Source organism: Tenrec ecaudatus, chromosome 16, assembly GCF_050624435.1.
Source record: "Tenrec ecaudatus isolate mTenEca1 chromosome 16, mTenEca1.hap1, whole genome shotgun sequence".
NCBI classification, from domain to species: Eukaryota; Metazoa; Chordata; class Mammalia; order Afrosoricida; family Tenrecidae; genus Tenrec; species Tenrec ecaudatus.
This window is the reverse complement of record NC_134545.1, coordinates 71,815,747-71,836,182: the sequence shown is the minus strand read 5'-3', so window position 1 is coordinate 71,836,182 and position 20,436 is coordinate 71,815,747. Positions and strand designations below refer to the sequence as shown.

Here is a 20,436-nt window from a genome sequence, read left to right as displayed (position 1 = left end):
CCATTCTTGGAAACATTTTTCAAAGTCATCTGCTTGGATGGCTGATAGCACCTCCCTAGTTTTGGGTTTTTATTTTCTTCACCTCTTCTACATCTTAAAATCACTGTCTTTTCATGTCCCTCCTTCATTTATGGAAGCAAAAATATGTTGCCCGGAGTGAGGTAAGGTGTGTGGGGCAAGAGAGGCATGCTGTTTGTTTGTTTTTTGCCAAAAACTGGCACACTGGATGGCTGCATGAGCAGGTGCATTGTGATGGTGGCAAAACCAGTCCCCCATCTGCCACAAATCAGGCCATTTTTTGTCTCACACTGTTATCCAATCTTTTCAGAACCTCTAACTAGAAAGCTTGATTAGCAGTCTGACCTGGTGGAACAAATTCCAAATGCACTATCCCCCTCACATCCAAAAAAAAAAAAATTGAGCATCATTGTTTTGTTTTTGGCGGGGGTGGGGGGGGGTTGTACCTGCTCATATATCTACAGAGGCGCCTTGTAGCAGGTACTCTGCATTTTCAGAATTAAGTTAATCTCGTGTTCCCAGTTGACAGCTACTCGATGTTTACCTTTTCTCTTAAGAGACACCTTGTAAGGAAGAGGATGTCGAATGTCAGGAGAGGACGATTGTTAGTTTCGTTTGCCAGCATCCCCAGTCAGTGCTTCACAAAGTGGACTCAAACATCACTTACCTCAGATATACCTGGGGGTTCACTTTCTGGCTTATACCCTGACAGCACAGTGAAAGAAAGTAAAGGTCACAGAAAACCCCGTTTTAGATGAACTGTTGACATTTTAAATCAACTCCAAACACTTGAGAACCACTGCCCTGTGCAATACCTACTATATGTTGTTGTTGAAACGCTCTGTCGGCACAGTGGTTGTTTGTCTGCTCTCTGAAAGATGGGTGGGTTGAGCCCACCCAAGTGGCTCAGGTGGAGAAAGCTGTGGCAGTCTACCTTCGTAAGATTACAGCCTACAAGACCCTAGGAATCAGATACCGTGGGTGGGGTAGTTGCTGTTGAATTGACGCTGACTCGTGGCGATCTTCTCTGTAACAAGATGGACCAGCGGGATCTTCATGATGGAATCCACTGCTGTAGCTATTGAGTCCGTCCCTTGCTTTCATTGGTCATCAATTTCCCAGACATGATGCTCTTTTCAAGTGGTTGCTCTTTCCTAATGGGTGGGTCCAAAGTGAGTTGAAAAATCTCACTACCCTATTGTGTGTAGAAGATTCTGATTGCCCTTCTTTGGAGACTGATTTGTGCATTCTTTCAGTAGTGAGTCATTAATAAACTGAAACGAGGCCTGTAAAAAGATGGCTCATTCACTGGACCTTTTCAGTCTCACCTGCATGGAAAGATGACATCAAGGAACACCCCACCGCCAGCCCTGTGCAGTGTAAAAGGAGAAGATGCCGACGGTGGCTCAGGTTGAAAGCAGCCAGTGATCTCACTCAGCTAGAGCACAGATGATTGAAAAGGAGTATTGTTCCCAAAGGGCTGAAACACACAGGCCTTCTGGAAACAAGGGCCCTTTGATCACAGCGCATGTGGGAGGAAGGAGCCTGGCAAGCCTCTGGTCTCAATGCCAAGTGATGTTCAGTGTGTCGGTGGTTTAATTCTCTGCCCAAGCCCCACAGGAGTAATCTGGCCTGTGCCCTTTCCCTTAACCAAGGACATCCACTGCCCCCGCCCCCCCAGTCCCCAAATGACCACCCACTGCCCCATTGCAATCCCTGAATGACCAGGGTGCATGGAGAAAGCTTGACCTGAATCGGATGACTGGAAGCATGGCAGTGGTGTCAAAGTTGGCACTGTCAAGTTTGTAGGATAAGCTGACTGCTGAGTTCAGTGCTTTCCTGTATCAGCCCATTTCATCAGTTTACTGCAGGGGAAGCCCAGGATGTCCATGAGAAAGCATTTCATAATAATGTCGATAAGAGTTATAACCCAGGAAAGAATCCCAAATGGCGACTATTCCACTCAAGAAGCACTCCTATTAAGAAACAAAACAATACAAAAAAAACCTCTGCATATTGTCTAAGTGACACTTTGGCCCCACTGGAAAATGTTTAAGATGATGCAAAGTAAGTGTGGTGAGAGGGGGTGGGGACAGACAAGCCCAGGATTGATGACTGACACCATCTCAGATGAGTACTTTTTAGTAGGAGGAGGCTCTGAGGTTAGGATGCCCAGGTTCTGAACTCCCAAACGTTCTATGTTTACTTTGTCTGTGGATCCCAAAGTGTTGGAGGGAAGTGAAAAAAAGGTTTGAGCTAACGATAAAAATAAGGTTGTTATTGGGCCCTGACTCAAGCATTCACTTACTGATAAAGTTTAAGAACAGGAAGGAACTCAAAGCCACGATGAGTTCCTCTCTTACAATAAAGGACTCAGAAGTTATGTTAAGCCAGATCAAACGAAACCAAATTCACGGCCATTGAGTCAGTACTGATTCATAGCAGTGACAGAGTAGAACTGCCTCCCTGAGTTTCTGAGACAGTAAAACTCTTTGCAGAAGTAGAATCTCCTGTCTTTCTCCTGAAGAGCAGCTAGTGGTTTCAAACTGTTGACCTCATGGAAGGCAGCCCAGCACGTAACCACTACACACCAGGGCTTCCATTAAACCCGATAGCTTGTTGAACTGAGTATATCCAGTGGACGACAGGAGTTGGGTATCTTGAAAACCAGCTAATAATGAGACAAACAGTAAAGGCCACAGAAAGAGACTTGGATCATTCAGCCCAAAGAAATTGAGATGCAAATGGAAGTGATTCTCAGAGGGCTGTTATCCCTAGAAGGTCTCCTGTGACCCAGGGAGAATTCGATGATCCTTTGACTCAGGGAGTCCTTTCTAAGGACGTGATTAGAGATGTACTCAGAGGGTTAGCGCTGAGGATGCTCGCTGAGGATGCTTTCTTCGTGAGCACTGTTGGAAATGGACCCTTGGCAGCAACCCAGATGTCCCCAAAGGAAATTGGATCAATAAGCTATGATTCACGTACAGAACAGAATATTGGATAACCGTAATGATGATGTCAAAGAAAAATATCTACATGGGATAAAATAGGAAAAGTGGACCATGAGAAACTCGGACGGTTTTGATCAAGAAACTTAAGTAAGCATAGAAAGAAAACCCCAGAAAAGCATTAATCAAATGTTTTCTTGGATTATCTTTGGGTGGAGCTCCCCCCACCCCCCAGATATTAGTAGATATTTACAAAGTTTCTTGTTGAGCATGTGTAATTATTTTTATATTTTAGACAATTCATTTAATGCAATAAACAAAACCATGAGCTACTGTTAAAAAGAAGTGTATGGTTGACCTTCTAATCCAGATTTCCCTGATAGTCATACTCCTTTTAGATACCAATGTCTAGATAATGTTATTTTGAATTCAGATGTTCCTGTCGGCTCTCACACCTTATTCTGAATTAGTCAGCCGACATTGCTATCTGTTGCTGGCACCCATCATTGCTGTTTATTACACTGAGTTTATTCCACTTCTTGGTGACCCAGGCTTGACAGAGGGTTTTCTTGGCTGTGATCGCGACAAACAGATGGTCAGACTCTTTCTTCCAAAGTGCTGCCGAGCATGTTTGAAGCTCCAGCCTTTAGCTAAGAAGCCAAGCATAAATGGTTTGCTCTACCTGGGAAATGATTACAAAGGGTGAATGTGGATGGAGGAGGATTTGCGTGTGGTCAAGGAACAAGGGTAGAGACCAGGGTGGACAAGGGATATCAGCAGGGAGTGTTGGAAACGAAAGCCGCCATACTTCATACCAAGTACATCCCGCATCGTTTGAACAGCTCGGCCTAGGAAATACCTCAGTGAGAGTCCAGCCACTGCGATCTCAACGCCTGGCTGGGAATAACCACCGTGCCTCCAGGCCTGGCTCCGGGTCCTAAGTGCAGCTGAATCAGAGGTGTGAGAACATCTCCATCGCCTGGCACACGATGTCATTTCCTGGTGCCAGAGCTTAGGGTTCCAGTTTCAGCCCAAACTAATAATAGAAACCCATGATCCACACCAGCTGCCATCAAGTCGATTCTGACCCATGACAGCGGCGTGCGTGCAGAGTTGAATGGTGCTCCACGGGGTCTGCAGAGCTGTGAACACGCGGCAGCCTTTCTCCTGAGGTACCCTGGGAGGTTCTTCTGGGAGTAGCTGAGCGCTTACTGGTCGGGCTGCAGAGGCTCCAAACTGAGGGCACAGAGTTATATGAATGTATCAGCACATTGGGAATTTAGTTCTTACCCCAAGGAAATAACCTTTTAGCCACTGTTCTTGGAGTATATTCTTTGGGACATTATTCTTCATGGAAGGTTTCATGAGGGGAAAATAAAGGGGTGGGCGGGGCAAACAGGTTTGTGGAAGGTGAAAGGCCAATGTGTCCACCAGCGCCATGGCCCTGTTCACCTTCCACATTTGGTACATCAGGGCTTCAGAAGACTTGCCTTAAAGACATCCTTTGAGTCTGGGGTAGCCTTGAATTTGCTAAGTTGTACTGTGAAGGAATTTCTTTTTGCATATCTGGATTTTTTTTACTCGAGGAGAAGATAATAACAATATCCCAAACCACTGCCATCAAGTCAGTTCTGACTCATAATGACCCTACAGGACACGGTAGGACTGCCCCTGTAGGTTTCCAAGACTGGACATCTGTATGGGTGCCGATAGACTCCATCTTTCTTGCCTGAGTTTGAACTACTGCCCAACACATGACCCTCCACACCGCCAGGACTCCTTAGGGAAGAGAGACTGAGATGGGAGTGTGCGGGGCATTCTTTGTCTCCTTCTTTGGAAATGAGGATCCTCATTGCAGCTGAGTTTAGAGCTGAGCTCAGAGTGTGTCTGAAGCCGCCCAGGGGACGTGAACTTGGCGAATACACACCCTAGGAGGGAACACTTGCTATTCGCCGAGCACTCTAAAGTGGAGCTTGAGTTTACATCGTACGTTTGCCCGAGTGCAGTAATCAGCAGTCTCTGACAACTGGCATGGTTGAGGTTTTGGGGTTGTTTAAAAAAAAATCTTGCAAGAGAAAACCGAGAAGACATGTGGGCCCAGTTTCCCTTGCTCTATTTTTCCTTCAGTGAATGCACGGAACCCTTCTCTACAAACACGTTTTATTGATAAAGCAATGGGTGCATAGGAGACCTAACACATTTCCTCTTGGAAAGGACAGGGTGAGGTGGCTTGCCTGCACTCCAGAGGAAGGAATTCTGGAGAGCATGGCGGGCTATGGAGCCAATGAGAATTCCTGTCCCATCTCCCTTGGTCCTGGAGAGACTGAGTTATAAGTGAGTCTGGGCCAGGTGGGAAAGTCCATGCCAGGTGGGTTCACCGGGGACCTTAAGTTGTCAGGGCCACTGCCATGATTCTGCCAAGACTGACACAGGTGGGACTCTTTTTAAGTCTCCGGAGATGACCCTGAGTTAAGACTTAAAAGAAAAAAATTTTTAAATTTTGTATTGTGGTATAAACATATCAAGCAAAATATTTACCATATCAACATTTTATATGCATGATTCAGGCACAAATTACAATCATCTTGTTATGTACTCAACCCTAAATTTGTTTCCAAATTTTGTCATTTCCCTTAACAGAAAATCACTGCTCCCTAAGCAGTGATGAGTTAAGAATTTTGATTACCTAAACTCCTTCATGGAGTTCCAATTTTGGGAGACTAGGAATCATGTAGAAAGATAATATAGAAAAGGAGATATTTTCAGTGACAGAAAAAAAAAAGCTTAAGCATTAGATTAAAAAACACAAGAATTGAACAAACGTTTCAGAGTGAGAAAGTAAAAATGACACTACGGCCCCAAAGCCAAACCCATTGCTGTTGAGTCCATTCTAACTCATAGCCGCCCTGAAGGGTAGTGACCGACACATACAAGGATGTGCGGGCGCTATCACTTCATCCCAGTCGCTGCAAGTCTCAGAAACACCAGCAAAAGATGGATTGACATGTCTTGGGGAAGAGTCCTGCCAAGTCATTAATTTTGGGAGTGATTTTGGAGATAGCTAATTAACCAGAGCCTCTTTGCTTTTTGAAAAGAGTTTTATAGAAATAATTTGAAATTGAGTTGGGGTTTAAATATACATGTGAATATATGTAAATCAGTCCTAGAACTCTGGCTGAGCCGGAGGTGGTCTCAGAATCTGAGCGGGGATCCTGAATGTGCCCTGTCTAAGCTGCTTGCCTGATGCTCCTCTCTGATCTTCAGTGGCTTTCTCAGGCTGAGAAGAATGTTCCTGGAGCTATTTCCTACACTCTCTTAGGATTAAGCCTATCTGCTCAAGAGATCGAGTTTCTGGGAATCACGATAGTTAGGATCTCCACCAAATTTCACCCAAGCAGTGGGGAACTAGGAAAGGTTGAGGTAGCACAAGAGAGAAAAAAAGCCAGGTGCTCGGGGAGGAAAACTGGGTCTCACTCATCCTGTTGTGAGACTGTGATCGAGTAAGAAGACCCAGAGCTTTGGAGTCAGCCAGACTCCAGCTTAAATGATGTCATGGGAATTTGTGATGGCTCCTATTGCCTGGCTATGCGGTGGCCCACACTTGCTCCGGGAGTCAGTGTGGTGGTGGGCAGTTGCCATCTAATGGAATCTGACTCATGGCAACCCGTGTGCAGATCAGAAGTGCCCCATAGGATTGTCCAGATTGTGTGACTCTGAAGAAGTAGATCGCCAACCTATCTTCCCATCAAGAGGATCACTATTAGTCGTGCCACTAGAACGAGGTGTAGCACTAACTTGGGAATTATTTTTTTTATCAAATACTTGGACCATTTTTATCACGCACCCGTGTTGGGCTGAGTTCTCAGGACAGCCTTAAACTTTTCCTACTTGTGTCCCCTTTTCACCTCAGAAATTTCCAGCACAGCACAGACACCTCAGAATACTTGTGTGTTCCATTTTGAATTATTTTTTAGTTGTTGTGCATTTAGAAAGCTTTGAATAAATTTCTCGGGACTCGCACTTCAGTTATGTGACCCCAGATGAGGTTGTGACCCACAGTTTAAAAAGCTTGGCTCTAGGAAACGAAGCTAGTCATACACACACAGATTTATATCAAGAAAATGGTTTACACAGAGTCCCCACAAGCTGGTGGAACAGAGGCAGATGAATTCAAGGTCAGCAGGTCAGGTTTGTGACGGGAGAGACGAATGAGTCCAATATTGGTAGGAGTGCCAGTAGGCAGTTTGGCAGACCATTGGCGCAAGTCCAAAGAACCAGAAGTCAGTGAGCCAGATGCAGGATCTAGATCCAGCAAAAAGCAGGCAAGCTTTTCTATAGTATACAGGACATAAGTTCGGCCTCCAGGAAACGTCCTTTCAGTTGGATCAGAGCTCTGACCTGAATCTACCCTAATCTTCTTACAGCTGATTGGCTGCTCACAATAGATCCCACCATGGAGTTGATTATGTTGTGTTAGGTCACATTGTATTAGGTCACATCATAGGGAATTACTAAGCCTTACTGCCAAACCACTGATACTCCTGACTTAGCCAAGTTGACATAAAACCTAACCATCATAGTGCTCCAGTAGTAAGGGCTTAGGTACAATTAAACTAATTTTTTTCTTTTGTTTGCTCTCATGCAGTATGTTTTTTTTAATTCTTACCCAGTTTTATTAGAATTGTTTAAATAAATACATAAAGATACAATTACAACATCACAAATCTTATAGAACCAAAAATAGCAGCTAGATTCCAGTGATTTTTCTCTTCACTGTTGATTGTAGAAAATTGAAGCCTAACAGAATTTTAAGAAAATAATTCCCTGGCCACTGGGAATCGAGAGATCATTTTAATATCCGTTCATATTAACAGCATTCCTTATAGCAGGGCTGCAGGACTTGTTTGTGATTGTATCATTTCCTCCCAAGGGCATATGTACCTTTATTATGTTGCCTTAATGGATATAATTTAAATAATTCAATGAATGAGTAATATTTATGTAATTAAATGAGCCTCTAGTGATGGCTTTCTAAGCTTAGATTAACCATCCTTTTGGCTTGTATCTTTTAACTTTCTATGAATTATAATTATATACATCTTTCATTGACTGAATGAAGGTCAATGTATTTTGGAAAAAAACACTTATGCCAAAGTTTTTGGATAAAGTTCAATTAAATCCTCAAGTTGTGTATGGTTTAGCAGCCAATAGTATAGTTTAGGAGATTCCTGTCTCCCCAGTGTACACAAGGCAGGTGAGTGGGCAGTGGGCTAAGCCTATTAAGAGGCTTGGGTCTCAGATTGTAAATCTTTACCACAGCAGACAGCCTTCTCGCCCTCTTGGATTTCGAATGTGGGCATAAGGGAATAATGAGAATTGGATGAGGAAATGACAGCGGAAATTGAGAACAGATCCTTCCTCACAGTATGGGACTGAAATGCATAACAAGGTTTGTCATCCCCTCCTCCGTGCTCGTCCACTTGCTTCTACTTTGCTGAAAGCACTGATGGGACGGCATTGCCGTTACTCCTTTATTGTCTCCCTGTTACGCTAGCCTTGGCCTGGCCTTCGTGTTCTCTGTGCATGCCGGGTTTAGCACAAGGCAGACAGTACATTTCTTGCACACAGTGATTCATATTTATGAGATAGCAGATTAGAAGATGTATGTTAGTTCGTTAAGTACTTCAGAATAAAGATAAATCTATTTAACAGTCAAAGAGGGTTTGGGAGGCAGTTTTTGCTCTCAAAGTGTAATTTGTGCTCATTAAGAAGAATAAAAAAACAAACTTTTTCCTCCTCAAAGTCGAATCACTTGCAGTCCCACATGTGTTCGACTATTCAATTCTAAGGAGCAGTGTCATGTTGAACGGGCAGAGCTGACTTAGGCGGCCCAGCGCATCTTTCCTCCTCCGCATTCCTGTGTTGTTGCTCACAGACCGCGGTGACGAAGGCCTGGCCTTTACCTTCAGGGATATTAGAGCAGAGCACAGTCGCCGAATTTACACTGTGGGCTTTGCTGTCTTCTCTTTTCCGGAGGGCAGAGGGACATACAGAAAACCATTTTTAAAAAGCTTTGTGAGTCATTGATGCAGGCTGTCTGGGAGAAGGACACTCTGCCATTAAACGAAACAAGAAACATCATTGTTTTAATAGGCTAAGTTTTAAAGCAGTTACAAAAAAGTTGTCCAGAGTGCAGAGAGTTCCTGTACCTCTTCTTGCCCACATAGTTTGCCCTATAATGAACATCTTTGGAAAGAATCTATGGTGTATCTGACTCTGAGATGTATTTTATCTACTTATTGGTGTTTGCCCATAGGAATTAGGAACAAGCCCTTGTGGTGCTGTTGGGTGAACACTGAATGCTCCCAGCAAGATCAGTTCAAATACCCCAGGCACTCCTTTGAAGAAAGCGATCTTCTCCCATACAACTCTACAGCCTGTAGACAATTGGACATCCCCTCACAAGGAAAAGATGAGCCAATCGGTGGCAGTATAGGACCAGCGAAACACACACATTTCCTCTAGTTCTTTAGTGCTTCCTCCCCACCCCTGCCATAGTAGCCCCAGTTCTACTTTACAAATCCTGCTAGACCAAAGCATGTGCACTGGTGCAGATCAGAGCTGGAAACACAGGGGATCCGGGACAGATAAACCCCTCAGGATCGATAATGAGAGTAGTGATACCAGGAGAAGGAGAAGGTGGGGGAGAAAGAGAGAACCGGCCACAATGATCTACACATAACCCCCTCCCAGGGGGACAGACAACAGAAAAGTTGGGTGAAGGGAGACAGCGGTCAGTGTAAGACATGAAAAAACATTATAAATTATCAAGGGTTCATGACGAAGGAAGGATGGGGAGGGGGGGAATGAGCTGATACCTAGGGCTCAAGTAGAAAGAAAATATTTTGAAAACGATGGTAACATATGTACAAATGTGCTCGACACAATGGATTTATATATGGATTGTGATAAGAGCTGTAAGAGCCACCAATAAAATAATTTAAAAAAAAGATCTACAACCTCAGAAATCCTACACTGAGTCTCTAGGAATTGAAATCGACAATGGCATTGGGGATTTTTGTTTTCCCCCCGAAGCAAAGCAGCAGAAGTTGTTGTTTTTACTCGTTATGTAGTGTTTACATAGTGCTTAGTGCCAGGCACTGAAACTAAGCTCTGTCTGGGCATGGTCTTATTTAGTCCTTATGAGGAGGATGCTACGCACAGTGAGAGGTCACATAGTTTGTTCAAGGCTACAGAGTCAGCCATTGAACTTGCAGATGGAACCCAGGCGTGTTTGACTTCTAAGCCCGTGCCATTAACCCTCCAGTGTCCCTTCGGTGTGTGTCAAGTAGATGAGGCGGTGGCCCGTCAGAGTGGCGGGTAAACGTGTTCTTTGGGTTGTTCCGTCGGAGTTGGAATCTGGTGTGCTTTCGTTGCAGGTCTCGGGCTCTCTGTTGTGTGTAAAGAAAGCACCTCATCCATGAGCACTGTATTTCATGTATGTTTATGCAGAGAACCTTATCATATCTCTAGTTCTCAGTGGGCAGGGGCTGGGGAGCACCAGTGTGTCACGTGGGTAAGAGCTCACAGCACCAACTGGCAGCGTCGCGTTAAATCCCATTGCTGTCAGTTCCTGCCTGTTACAACCTAGAACAGGTCGCTTATTCTTGCCGTGTCTCAGTCCCTCGACTGTAGTTTGGGGATTGTAAGTAGTATTTATCTCAAGGGTTATTTTGAGGTTCGGAATGTAGAGAAAGTGTGCATATGTGTACTCCTAGGACTCGTGGCGTCATGGGAATGGATTTCAAGGATAGTGGAATTTTCCCTATGAGCTCCTTGATCGCTGCCACATAGGTAGTGGGCTGTGTTGATGATCTTCCTTCCTTCATTGTTGTTAGTAGCTGTGGACCGGGCTCTGCCTCCTGGAGACCTTACAGAACAGAGTGAACCGTTGTCCGGTTACGAGGCCTGATTGCTGGCAAGCTTGAATATTTCGTTGTGGCTATTGTGTGTCACAGTGCATCGTGTATAACCTCTGCTTTACCAACCATGATGCTCTTTTCTAGAATGATTTATCCAAAGGAAGCAAGCTGAGGCCATCTTTGCTTCTACAGGAGCGTGCCGATGATAGATGATAGTTCTAAGACTGAAGTGTGTGTTCTCCTAGCAGTCCAGGGTCCACGGAATAGTCAGCAGGCTTTACCAGCATCACAAATTGAAGACATCAATTCTTCTGTCCTCTGTTTTTATTGGCCAGATTTTGCAGGCTTGAGGTAATAGGCAGTACCTTGGCTTGGGTAAGATACACTTTAATAGACAAAATGACATCTTTGCTTCATAAAATCTTAAAGAGATTTTGTTCACTGAAGGTTTGCCCAATACTACTGCTTCTGTGGACAATGATTGTTGATCAAAATAGAATGGATTCTTTTTTCCCTGTATCATGATGCAATTCATCAGTCCAATTGTGAGGCTTTTCTGCTTCTTCTTTTCCCAAATTTAAGAAGAATCCGTACTAAAGGCTTAAATGCTTAAAGTTGACTTCACTTTTTTGCAAGCAATGTTGTGTCAGCTGTCTGCTATAATTTTCGAATGAGTCTTCCTCTGATTCTGATGCTGTGTTCTATTTTATATAATCTAGTTTCTCAGATTACTTGTCCAGCATGCAGATTTAATAAACAGTGAAAGAATGCAACCTAACATATACTTTTTTCTAGTTTTATACCATGCAGCAGTACCATTTTTCTGCTGAAATTACACATCTTGATCCATGCACCAGGTCTTCATGAATACACCGAGGGTCTGGAATTCCCTCGTTTCATAATATTTTAAGGAATTCTGTTGGTGCAGAGCATTACGTTTCGGGCTACTAATCAAGAGACTAGCGCTTTGAACCCACCAGCCGCTCTCAGGGAAAGCGGAAGCAGCCTTCTCTGCAGATTTAGTGTCTTGGGAACTGCATGCAGTGGTTCTCCTCTCTCTCGTACGGGCCTAAGCGAATGGACTTGAAGTCAGGGCGTTCACGCGATAGTGTTTCGGGTTCACACATTCAAGTACGTCCATGTGATCCACACAGGTAAACATCTTCCTAGTATTCTCTCTGCCTAGTTCCATCTGATAGTAGCAATGGTTTCTCTCATTCCACATCCTTTTCTGAATTTGGTTTGAACTTCTGGCAAGTTCTTTGTCAGTGTATTGCTGCAGTTGTTTTTGAATTATCTCCAGCCGCTCCTCAGAAGAAAGCTTTCTACTCCTGTAAAGGTTGACAGCCTTGGAAACCCAAAGGCACACTTCCGCGTTGTCTTGTAGGGTTGCTTTGAGGCAGAATCGACTCCATGGCGGTAAGAAAGTTTGCTAGCACGCGGTATAAGTGATAACTCACTCAAAACTCAGTGCCACTGAAGCAGTACTAGCTCATGGCAACCTTCTAGGACAGGGTAGAACTGCCCCTGTGAGTTTCCAAGACTGAAACTGTTCACGGGAATAGAAAGCCCCGTCTTTCTCCCGTGGAGCTGCTGGTGGTTTGGAACTGCCCACCTTGACGGTGGCAGCCCAATGTGTAACCACTGTGCCACCAGGGCTCCTGTTAGATCATTCTTCTATTCTTTTTGAGGATCATTTTTTTCCCCAAGTGGGCACAAAGATGGATCTTCCCCAGTTGGTTGGACAAGTAGCTAGCTGTCTTCCATAATTCTTGAAGTAGACTAGCAAGCACTTCCGGTATCCAATCTGTTTGTTGAAACTTCTCAATTTGTATCCCATCAGTCCCTGGAGCATTGTTTTTTTGTCAATGCCTTACAATGCATATTAAGCAATCACCAGTGCTTCGCACGATGTAAACACTTAGTGTGTGCTGGTCAGTCATTAAAGACCACCTCTCTAACAGGTGCAGTGGAGGTGGGCCTGCGGCTCAATGGCAGTCATGAGACACTTCCCAGAAACTGCCAGTCCTCCGTGAGTTAGTCAAGACAAGACAGAGAGAGTGGGACGTTTCAGAAATGGCTACAAGCCGTTCCTTGTAAGAGGCATAAAAGATTGAAGAACGAAATGGGAAAGCAGGTAATAAAGGCCTGCGTCACCAGACCCAGGGGACCCAACAATATCGCTGGGCATTGGGACGCACAGGAGAACTTGTACTCAGTTGACCTTTAGGCCGCCATGAGTCGAAGTCAACTCCGTGACAGCAAGTTGGGTTTTGTGTTTTGTGAGCGTCCGTGCCAACTTCATCTCATGCACTTTTGCATGCTGCCAGGAGAGCGCAGTCCCTGGAAAGGGGCATCATGCTTGGTAAAGTATCAGGGCAGCGAAAAAGAGAAAGCTTTTGATGAGATGGCCTGACCTGGTGTCTGCATCGGTGCGTTCAAACCTAAGAGCCACCGTGTGGATGGCCCCGGCAGTGTTTGGTCCTGTTGTCTGAGGGTTGCTATGAGTCGGAACCAGAACCAGCTCGACCGACGGCATCTCACACAGCGAAAGTGCTGGTCAGGGTTCACACAACAACGTGAAGAGACCGGTGAGAAGACCATCCCAAAAGCCCCCATCGCACGGGCAGTGCCTGCACAGGGAGAGGGTGACCAGGCAGGCGTCAGATACTTGCTCCTATGATTTACATTTTAGGGGCCCTGAAGCCAAACTGAAGAGAAATATAACTGGGCACGCATGGGCTGCTTCTGAGAAAATGAATGAGAACAGGGTGCCATGTGGATTTCTACTATGGAGATAATCTGCTGAAGATGTCGAAATAGAATGCCGTGCGTTTCTGTCTGGCTCCCTGCTTGGACGGCCTCGTGACTGGGTGCGCATGCTGCCCCCTGACTCGTGTGGTGCGCGATGTAGTCTCTATTTCCAGGGATTGCAAAATCCTGGTTTCTCACAGCGTGTGAGGAAAACACTGCGTTCTCCCTTCTTCGTATCTGGGTTTGTAAGTTTTCTTTGACTATATTTTCCTGATTATTTTCTCACCAGCGGTTCCCTCTAAAAAAATGGGAATAATTTGATATTTTTATGATTTCCATGGGAAAAAAGCGTCTTCTTCTTACTCTAAAATACATGCACATGAACAAGGGAAGTGAAGAATTGCAAGTGACTTTCATTTCTCTGGCCAGACGGTCACATATTATGCCATTTGGAGGAAGCCTGGTGGAAATAAATGCAAAGGTCTGTCCGGTGATGGCCAGCTGGCCATCAGCTTTCTGGAAGACATGGCGGCATTCCCTTCAGCCTGTTTGAAACTGCCTGCCTGCGAGCGAGCATTTCATCACAGTGCTGCAGTAACCACTGTATTTCTGCGAGACGCCGTGCTAAAAAGAGGGCTTGTTGGGAATGTTTATGTAGAGAGCGTGTATCTAATGCTGGAAACGTGGGACTCTGAGCTCCTGTTACTAGGGCAGCCTCGTGTTCATCAAGCATCACTTGACGTTGAAGGCATAGAGGGAAAAAGAGAACTGGGTGATGCCAGACTTTGACTGGAAACAGCGAGAGGACTGGACAACACAGGAGGCATTTTGTTTCAGGCAGTGGACAGCAGGCCACCAGGATTGTGATCCTTGAGAGAAGGGCATCCCAGGAAGGCCGGTCCTGGTTTTGTCCTGTTTTGTTGTTGTTGTTGTTGTTGGCGGCGGCACTAGCCCCGATGATGGGGTGCAGGGCAGGGAGCTCAAGCTGAACTGAGAAGGCAGGGATGGGTGTGCAGGGCTGTTGTGGAGGCTGAACTTGGCTGGGTAGGATCCTGGAGAAGAAGAAGAAGAGAGGGGAACCCAGAGCTGGGGTGGTACGCATGTGGAGGATGCACAGAAAGCAGCTGCTACCAGACATGAAAACTAAACAGAGGTCGCAGAGGCCATGCATGCACTACTCCCTTAGGGCAGCGGTTCTCAACCGGTGGGTCGCAACCCCTTTGAGTTCGAATGACCCTTTCACTGGGGTTGCCTGATTCATAACAGTAGAAAAATTACAGTGATGAAGTAGCAACAAAAATAATGTTATGGTTGAGGGTCACCACAAGATAACTGTATTAAAGGTAGCGGCCCTGGGAAGGTTGAGAACCACTGAGCTAGGGAATCAGTACCTCGCCGAGCACTTCAGGTGTCTGTTGAGATGCCGGGAAAGAAAGCACTTCTTGGTAGTCCAGGCAATTCACCTGGGCAGGGGCTATCACGGAAACAGGCCTGGCATCCAAGCACGGCAGGACCAAGGCAGCTGCCAGTCCTTGCGTTGCCACCAGAATCAAACTCAATACCCCGGACTTGTCTGCTATTGGATGGAGAGAAATACACAAAGAAGAAGGAAAATGTGACCCATCTTCAAAATGAATCAATAAAAACAGTGCCTTTGAAGCAGTGTTTGTACCAGAGCTTAGTCTCTGGCATCCTTGTCTTACGCAAGGTCGACGGGAGGTGCCAAACTAGTGCAGAAGCTCCCCACTCCCCCACCCCCGGAGCCAGAAAGTAAGAAAGTTCAAGAAAACATTTTAAAATTAGGAGGCATATTATATCACCAAGACATAAGAGTCACCTTAGAGGGCTCCCACCTGCCCAGTGTAAGAAAAATTGAGTACCAAATTAATGAATTACAGCGATAAGTTAGAGATCATTGAACAAGTAGGAATTCATGTATCTGTATTTTAAAAACTTCACTGCTGTTGAGTTGATTCCCTCAGGACAGGAGAACCGGCCCTGTGGGTTCCCAGACTGAACCTTCACAGGAGCGGGAAGGTCATTTTTCGCCGTTAGGCAGCTGGTGGCTTCCAGGTGTTTACCTTGCAGTCAGCTGCCCAACTGGTAATACGCCGGCAGGGCTCCTTGCGTGTCCATAGTGACCGTAGCGAGGTACGTGAGTGAGCACACCAGGTGGAGGGCCAGGTGCTGGTGGTGACGCCGAATGAGGGTTCCCGGTGGAGGAGCAAGTGGCTTTCTGCCGGAGCAGACTTAGAAGTTCCGTATGAGTTTCAGGAGGCAGTAGTAATTTTTCAGTAGAGAAATTGTATAGCTCCTTGGCCAGATGATCAAATTGCTATCTCCATTGCGAGGTGGGCTGGCAGTGGTGGTGGGCAGCTGGATGGACATTTAAGAAGGAAACATGGCCTCTGTCATTTCTGGTGAAGAATGTGCCACCTGAATCAAATCATGTGGGAATGTTGACAGTGTGACATCAATGTCACATATACTTAAATTGATGGCTAAGTAAGAGAATGTAAAAGTCGCTGGTTTACATTGTAAATCTGCTCTGACATTAAAGCAAATACGGGTGGTGCCTGAGTCATGAATGAGATCCATTTTTTGGTCTGTAAGAACTTGTACTTTCACCCAAAGAAGAACATATAGTTCTCATTTAGCCTTCAGTGTAAGAAAAGGTATGTTAAAGTCTTTTCAGCGATTTAAAAGCTGCGTGTGTAGCAAGTGAAAGCCACTGTGTCCGAGACTGTTTACTTGGATTATTCCGTCGTTTCAGAGTGAGGGCATTCTTACATAAGTTTAAGATGGATTTTGAGCTGAGAGAGTGCTGCCTCATTAAATCTGGCAGCTCAGAGACGTGGCCGTCCACTCTGCTTTGAATGCGTGTGTGACTACGGCCCTGCCAGTCGTTCTAATAACAAATTACTACAGCAAATTAGCACCCACAGCAAGCAGTACACGGAGCTCAGTCCAGCTTACTTTGGTGGGACAGTTAGTATACTGAAGGCCTTTCCAACTTTTGCGGCCACTGGCTCAAGGCCAAGGTGGGAACTTGAAACGGCAAGGTGTAGCAGAGGCCAGTAGCACAGTCTGGTAAAGCAGGTCTGGGCGGAGCTTCAGGCTGTAGCCTCACGATGTAGTGATGCACACTGTCAGGCTAGAGGTGCAGCCTCCGCCCACAGGCAGCAGACTCGGCAGGGAGGAGCACAGCAGTGTGATCTACGGTGGGTCACGGTCGCCCTGGCCAGGTGGAGGAGCACTGCATGGCCCACAGGTAGTACAGCGCGCAGTTGAGGCAGAGCTGCTAACTCAGACAGCACACTGGGCCAAACACGAGGAAAAGAGAGAAAGAGGAAAAGGCTGGCTTCACAGAGCCATTTATCTCGGTAGCGCACATGTTCCTACGGGAGCCTAGTTGGCACAATGAACCTAACTGTCACACTTTATAAGTCTGATCTCTGAACATCTTCAAGTGAGCATCTGAGGATGACAGGATCTGTAGGTCAGACACTGCAACACTGTATGCATTACATAACTACTAACAATAAACTAAAAGACAAGAACCTTCTGCACGGAGTCAGCTTTTAATATGCCAGAAGTGAGGGGCTACCTGTATTCTTAATTTTAAGAATTGAACTCTGTAGAGATACAGGACCATGATGTATGTAACGTTCCCCAACATTCCTAGGGGGGTGCAGGGGAGACAGAGAAAAGGCATGTGTGTAAAGAGGGTGGGGGCAAGTGGTTCGGTAAATGGGGATAAAAGGTTAACAACAGCGAATGAAGTTAAAAAGTACAAGGTATTTATTTTACTGTTATTGCACAGTTTTTTATAAGCTTATTTTTAGGAAATGAAAGTAAACTATTAAAAACAAAATCCAGCAGTGTACATGTGATGTAGGAAGAAAAGGCATTTCTCAGCTGCTGCGGGTCAGTTGTTTACCCTTTGGGCTGTCTGAGGTAAATGATTAATCCTAAAACAATGTCACAGCATTCTGCAGGCCAATCTATTTCTAAGATCCCTTGGCTAAGAAAACAAAGCTAATGTAAGAAGCAGTTATAATAGTGTTTTCAGGTCATTTGGTTCCGTGGAAAACTCTGAAGGAGGAGTTGGAGAGCTGGGGTCTAATTCCTGTTCTGACATTTGCTGGCTGAGCGATCACGAGAAAATTCCCTAACCTCTTCAGGAATGTCAACTACCACCTGTTAAAGTAATGCTTGTTTATTCTCAATTATCTAAGAGTCACATGAGAAAATGCACATGAATCCTCTTTGTAAATGATACCGATCGTCTCTACAAACATTAAATTACTATTAATGATTTTGGTTTACAATGAAAAATGACAGACTACGAGATTTTCCTTAATTCAGACACCCTGTTTTGCTCTTAAATGTCAAGACTGGAGTTCTGCCCCTATTTTCTTTTGGCTGCCTCTTTGCTCATGTCTTTCCCTTTCTGTTCCAGGCAAAGGTCCAGAGACAGATTTCCTGGATTTCAAGAACGGTGAAGTTGGAGCACTGAATGTGTGTATAAAAGGCATGTAAGTCAAAATCAGCCTCACATAATTTACATAATGCAGTATCGAAAACGCAGCCTGGTCTATTTACAGTGTGGCGTTTGAGCTGTGTCTGTGGCTTGTTTGATCATGTCCCTGGTGATCGTTTTATTGTCCTTGTTGTTAGGTGCCGTCGACTCAGTTCCAACCCATAGCCAGCCGGTGTGCAGCCGAGTGAAACATTTCCTGCCCGGCACGGTCCTCATCATCTTGGCCGTGTTTAAGCCCATTGTTGTAACCATTATGCCAATCCATCTCATCACATTGAGACTCCTCCTCTTTTTTATTGACCCTCTATTTTACCTAGCATGATGGATGTCCTTCTCCTGGGACTGGTCCTTCCTGATAACATGACTAAAATATGTGAGTTGAAGTTTGGTCATTCTCGCTTCTAAGCAGTGTTCTCACTGTCCTGCTTCTAAATAATTTGTTTGTTTTGGTGGCCCATGAAGCATTCAATCATCTACACCAGGTGTCCTCAAACTATGGCCCACGGGCCACATGCGGCTGGCCGAGGACATTTATCCGGCCCGCCTTTGCCCCATTTGTTATTTTTAACTTCAAAATAAGGTATGTGCAGTGTGCATAGGAATTTGTTCATAGTTTTTTTTTTTAAAAACTATAGTCTGGCCCTCCAAAGGGTCTGAGGGACAGTGAACTGACACCCTGTTTAAAAACGTTGAGGACCCCTGGTCTACACCAACATGGTAATTCAAAGGCATCGAGTCTTCCTTGGCCTTTCTTTTTTTATTGTCCAGCTTACTCATGCATAAACAGCAGTGGAAAATACCTGGGCTTGAGTGAGACACACCTTAATCCTCAAAGTAACATCGTTGCTTTTTAACACTTGAAAGCAATCTTTTGCAGCTGATTTGCCAATGCACTGTGTTGTTTGCTTTCTTGACTACTGCTTCCATGGACGTTGGTTATGGATCCACTCATTGGCAGTGAGTCGATTCTCCCTCAGAGTGACCCCATAGGACAGGGCCTAACAGCCCCTGTTGTTCTATAGGAGGAGAAAGCCAGGCCTTTCTGCCACGAAGCAACGGGTGGTTTCCCACTGCTGGCCTTGTAGTTTGCAGCCGATGAGATCCTTGACAGGTTCAGTCCTTTCTCCCGTTGTGGTGGTGCTGCTGTAGTTGTAAGGGCCTTGCTGTCTTTGCGGTACAGTTCATACTGAGCACTAGTCCATGGTGTTCACCAAAAGCTATTTTAAGTCCTTTTCATTTCCAGCAAGCAAGGTTATATCATCTTTGTATTGCAGCTGCTGAATGAGCAGCAGTCAGGAGACCGACAGATGAATCGCATTAGGTCCATCTGCACAAGACCTTTCAGAGAACTGAACAGAGGCGATATTAGTTTGAGGAGTAAGGTGTGCCTGAGCCGAGCCTTGGCATTTTCAGTTGCCTCATATGCAGGTAGAGTTGGACATGGAATAAGGAAGCCTGTGGGGGAGCGATGCCTTGAATCGTGGTGCTGGAGAGGAATGTTAAAAGGACCATGGTGGGGAGGGGACAAGCCAGTCCGGGTGCAGGTAGCACTGATGAAACATGCAACTTTCCTCTAGATCTTTAATGATCCCCACCCCCCACTACCATGATCCCAATTCTACCTTACAATCCAGCTAGACCAGAGCATGTACATGGGTACAGATAAGAGGTGGAAACACAGGGAATCCAGGACAGATAAACCCCTCAGGACCAATAATGAGAGTAGCGATACCAGGAGGGGTAGGGGAAGGTGTGGGGAGAAAGGGAGAACTGATCACAAGGATCTACCTTTAACTCCCTCCCTGGGGGCAAGGCAACAGAAAAGTGGGTGAAGGGAGACATCAGTCAGTGTAGGACATGAAAAAATAATAATTAATTAATTATCAAGGGTTTGTGAGGGAAGGAGGGTGGAGGAGGGAGGGGGAAAATGAGCTGATACCAAGGGCTCAAGTAGAAAGAAAATGTTTTGAAAATGATGATGGCAACAAATGTGCAAATGTGCTTGATGCAATGGATGGATGGGTGGACCGTGATAAGAGTTGTATGAGCCCCCAATAAAAAGATTTTTAAAAATAAAAGTATCATGGGCTACTGAAAGGACAGGCCTATCTCTCTTGGAAGAAGTACAGTCAGAGTGCTCCTTAGAGCCAAGGACGGCAAGACGTTGTCTTACACACTTTGGACGTGTCAGGAGAAACCAGTCTCATGCTTGGTAAAGTAGAGGGACAGCGAAAGAGAGGATAGCCCTCAA

General features: G+C 45.3%; 1 protein-coding gene across 8 annotated transcripts in view; it reads left to right on the top strand.

Annotated features, from left to right (window-relative positions):
- SGMS1 (sphingomyelin synthase 1) overlaps positions 1–20,436 on the top strand; it is a 320,508-nt gene that overhangs the window by 100,164 nt on the left and 199,908 nt on the right. For 6 of the 8 annotated variants that reach the window (XM_075533701.1, XM_075533704.1, XM_075533696.1 and 3 more), the window contains one exon: positions 18,105–18,180. The gene's annotated coding sequence lies outside the window, so the exon portion shown is untranslated. The remainder of the gene's footprint in view (positions 1–18,104; positions 18,181–20,436) is intronic. The other 2 variants (XM_075533703.1, XM_075533698.1) reach the window with 1 other exon arrangement.